This window comes from Aptenodytes forsteri, unplaced genomic scaffold, assembly GCF_000699145.1.
Source record: "Aptenodytes forsteri isolate BGI_AS27 unplaced genomic scaffold, ASM69914v1 Scaffold167, whole genome shotgun sequence".
Classification (NCBI taxonomy): domain Eukaryota; kingdom Metazoa; phylum Chordata; class Aves; order Sphenisciformes; family Spheniscidae; genus Aptenodytes; species Aptenodytes forsteri.
This window is the reverse complement of record NW_008795926.1, coordinates 692,794-697,845: the sequence shown is the minus strand read 5'-3', so window position 1 is coordinate 697,845 and position 5,052 is coordinate 692,794.

Sequence of the window (5,052 nt, the reverse complement as noted above, 5' to 3'; positions counted from 1 at the left end):
GGATAGTGTGGGACCTGAGCATGACATAAATGGTATGGAATAAGGGGTGAAGAATGTGCTGGTTTTGGCTGGGATAGAGTTAATTTTCTTCACAGTAGCTAGTATGGGACTATGTTTTGGATTTGTGCTGAAAACAGTGTTGATATTACAGGGATGTTTTCGTTACTGCTGAGCAGTGCTGACACAGAGTCAAGGCCTTTTCTGCTTCTCACCCCACCCCACCAGCGAGCAGGCTGGGGGTGCACAAGAAACTGGGAGGGGACGCAGCCAGGACAGCTGACCCCAACTGACCACAGGGATATCCCATACCATATGACATCATACTCAGCATGTAAAGCTGGGGGACATTTGGAGTGATGGCGTTTGTCTTCCCAAGTCACCGTAACGTGTGATGGAGCCCTGCTTTCCTGGAGATGGCTGAACACCTGCCTGCCGATGGGAAGGAGTGAAGGGATTCCTTGTTTTGCTTTGCTTGTGTGCGCAGCTTTTGCTTTACCTGTTAAACTGTCTTTATCTCAACCCACGAGTTTTTCTCACTTTTACTCTTCAGATTCTCCCTCCCATCCCACTGCAGGAGGAGTGAGTGAGCGGCTGTGTGGTGCCTAGTTGCCGGCTCAGGTTAAACCATGACACTGGTATATAATTAATGTTTATAGAAGTTTCTTAGACATAGCTTCCAAATTACTATAGGAGCCAAATATTCATGAAGTATAATCCTAAGGAAAGCAGAGTGTCCTGATAGTTAGCCACTCTACCTTTTTCTTTAATTAAAAATTACCCTTTTTCCCATTAATATTTTCTCGTGTTTGCTGAAGCCCTAATTCAGCTGCTCTTCAATTGTATAGCACACTGTTCATGCTCAGCTGTTTGGTGTAAGGAAGGATGGGGAATTTGGTCCCAAACGTGTCCTTCTGTTGGAAAACCAGAAAGCAGTCCTGCAGAGAGGTCATAGCTGGAGTTACCCCTCAAAACTGGGCCCAGCTTTTTGCACCTCCCTGAGCTGCTTGCCAAGCCAAGGACCAAGAACACCACAAGTGAGTTGGCTGTGTAGTACATTTGGAGCTGTATTTTATGTGCTCATCTTTAATATAGTTCCCTAGGGTAACATATATAATACTGGTTTATTTAATGTATAATCTTCTGTGCAAACTACAATTACAGATTTCTGTACAGTTAAATAATGCAGTTGTGAAGCAGAACAATAAATAATATCTGAGTGAGTGAGAAATTAAGAGGTACAGGTGAAGGAGAAAATACATGTTTTCAGATGAAGGTTTGAAAAGAGATGGGGAGTCAATGGGGCATGTAAATGTATTCTTTAATCTTCATAAAGGAACTTGTGCTCCAGAAGGATTTTACCAGTTACTAGAGTTTCTCCTTTAGGCTACAGAGAATCAAAACCACCTGGTGTCCTGGGCTGTAGCCAGGCTGCAAGCAGTCATCCCACAACACCGTATGTCCTGGCGTTGCACTGGACCAGAAGCAGCTTAGGAGATTTCAGAGCAGAGCAGGATATAAAAGAGATTCCTTGAATAAGAGATGGAATTTAGGGCAGAAAACCTCTTCCTGCTGAGCCTCTCCTTTCCCCAAGGTGCAGTCTCATTGTTGGGAGTGGTCCCCAGAAGAGCATCACTTGCTCTGGTCTCTTTGCTCTGGTCTCTAACAGCTTAGTGGGCGATGTGAATGCAGCAGCTCAACTTGCAAAGATGGGGGAACACTCGAGCCAGTGTTGGGAGTGTGTATACATGCGCATAAATCATGCACACAAGCCCTGAAGCATATATTGAACGGCAGAAGACCGAAGAATGAATTTCTACAATTCAAATAATGACGATTTTAATTTTTTTAAAATCTAGGTTACCTGAGGTTTATTTGGACTAAGCTTAACAGCCAAAATAAAATAGTATGATGAAATAAAATTAAGACTGCTAAACACAACAGCATTTGGCAAATAGCCTGTTTTGTAAAACAAAGGGGTGGATAATTCCTATCTGACCCATAATTTTCTTCTAACAGGAAAGACTCGGTTGATTTAACAAAGAGCTAATTCAAGATAGTTGTGAAGTGTAACAAACTGGGAATAAAATTAGGGCTGTTTCATGGAAGTTTTCAAAGGAATTAGTATTTTTTCTTCCTTCTCTTCAACTTTTATCTGAATGTTGGCTGAAGTATTTCAGGATTAGGTTAAACATTGTTTAAAATGTCCCTTTTTAAAGCTCTCCATCCCCTAAGTTTTTACTATCATTGAATGAACGCAGTTTCTGCTTCTAAGTAAATGAGCTGTCTTCGAACTGCTCCTGTGTGTGGTTTGTTTGTGTGCTTTTATAGGTTAAAAGCTGCCTGCATTCACATCTAACTGTGCTGGAAATGTATTATTTTCCCTGAAATAAGCTTAGACAAATGCTTTCTGTCCTCCCAAGCCTGGAGTCCCTCAGGTATTTTATCCTTTAAATAATCCCTCCCAGTGGATGAAAAATGCCTTGTAGCTTCCCAGCCAGGAGGGCTGGTGAGATTATCTGATGGGACCCAGGCACGGGAGTTTCCCCTTGACCCGCGCCCTGTCCCCACAACCCTTGGGTCCCCAAGGACAGGGAAGAACTGTGTCCCGGCACTTTGTACGAGCCACTGCCGATGTCATGGGGCTTTGAACAATGCCACCATGTGTGTTTAGACATCCTCCTCCCGTCCATCTTCTGCTTTGGTTTTCTCCTTACACTGGAACACCCCAAAAGGCAGATGATGAGCCTTCTCATGACCCTGGCTGCTTGCCAGGGGGTCCCCCATGGGCTTTGCAGCCCCCGACTTCTGCCATCCTTCCAGTGCTCACAGCAGGCAGCTGTACAAAGCGTTTCTCTCTGCCTCAGCCTGCAAGGAGAGGGCAGGCTGCAAGCCTGTCTGGGCAGGTGGCAAAATGCACCCAGCAAAATGCATTCAAGCCCTCCGGACACCAGAGATCTGGTTACAAGAACCACATAAATCCCCAGGTTTTCTTATCAGGAGCCTGGCCGCAGCTGCCTGTGCCTGCTCTCGCCATTTCCCCCCCTCCCTGTGGTACGTGGGGAAGGGGGGGATGTGAAGTGGGGCGATGGGGGGCTGCGAGCCTGCGTGTGCCTGCCCATGCATGTGATGGTGGGGGCAGCGCAGGGACGAGACCCATTAACAGCACAGCCGCTGTGCAGAGGGCTTGCTTTTCCAGTGATTTAGCCCAGACAGCGTGATTTGACGCAGAAAGCTGTGCCTCACCTAGCTGATGCTTTATTAGGCACTTTCCCAGCTTGGCTTTGCATGGTTAAACAGACTTTGAACCCTATTACGTGACCTCTTGGGTCCTTGCCTGTCAATTGAGTTGCTTCCCACATGCTGTTCTCCCCATTTACAGCTAGCACCAGACCTTGCCCTCTTTGAAAAGCATCGTGTGAGTGTGACCTACTGCTATTTTAAGTGAAACTCGGCTGTTACCAGCTATTCCTACCTATACCCCTCATTTACTGAGAAAGCAGGCAAAACCAGATGTGATCCTGCATTTTCCCTCCCTTCCCCAAAGTGCCTGAAACCCAAACCTTGGATTTATCTCCTCACCTATATACATACTGAGAAAGAGAGATTATTGTTTCCAAGTTGGTCCTACCCTGCTTAGTTTGGCTTGCACCAGTGTGCAGCACTCTTGTCGAGCACTATCTAAATTCAAGCCTATCTATGCAGGCTGGCTGGGGGAGAAAAGCCATAGGGACACTTCTCCCTCGTATCTGTCCCTGGATATTCAGGCCATAGGTGTTTTGCTCCCAGTGTTCAAAGGCATGGAAAAAAGAAAGGAACCGGCTAGGAGACTGCTGGGGCCACATCCTCCTTTCCTTGGGTAGTCCCCCCTCACACCGGTGATCCCGGGTGTCCCTGTGCTGATTATACCCTTGGATTTCTGAAGGGCCAATGTTTGCATTATAGGGTCCTTCATGCCCTACTGCAATTTACATGTTAAATAGTAATAAGATAATGAATTAATGATGCTTATTCTTCCTATTACATGCACCACAATCATTCAAAAAGACCTAAGCAAATAAAACCCTTTAATGTGAGAAAATTATAATTACATCAACGTTTGAAGTGAATTGTGCTTTTTTCAGTGAGTCTGGCAAACAAATCCAAGAATATTTTAGGTAAGTCTAGGTTTTACCTCTGAAAAGTAAAATGAACAAGCCCCACAGCCATGTTCATTGCTTTTTTTTGCACAGCTACAAGATGTTAATGGTAAGTGAAAATACTGTTGATTTGAAAACAAGCAGGAACATTTTTTCTGTTCTGGTAACTGGTTCATCTGAGATGCACAACAAATGCCAAAAGAAAATAATTTTTCATCAGGAAAATTCCTGTTGAGGGATCTGCAGTATATAATTTTTCGACCACGATCACTGTTTGTACTCATGCACGGTACAAAATAAAGTCAAGAGCAGTTTCACCTACTGCTCTGACATATAACATTGCTTGTCCACCCCACAAAATGTTTGGTGTGTCAGAAGGATGCAGCTGTCCCACTCTGGGATCCCCTCGGCATTGTCCCCTGTGGAGGAAAGCCTATGTGGTGAAAGCAGAGGAGACTGGTGTTTGCACTGCTGTGCAATTTATTGGCTTATGTTCATGTGATGAAACAAAGTCCAGGGTTAACCTGTGTATCAGTGCTGTCAAAAACGCCTTCTAAAGGATGCCATTTTTTTCTTTTTTTTCCCTTTTTTTTCCTTTTCTTTTTCAGCTGCATGTTTTGGGAAGAGGGAACATGAATAACATGGCTCCTTTGGGTCTGAAATACCCTGGTGCACTCCAGGCCCCTTTGATAGGCACTGCTGTTGCAGCTGGAGACCAGAGCTGCAGCTTTCTGTGTTTTGAGGAGCCCCTCCTGTCCAAGGCAGAAGGCTGGGTCTCTGCCTTATTTTAAATGAGCTGGCACAGTAAGCCTGTGTGGTCTGCAAATTTAAAGCTTCCCATATGAAAAAAACAGAAAATATCAACACCACTCTTAGTGGCAGAGGTAACCTTGACTAGCAAATGAAGAATTGCTTT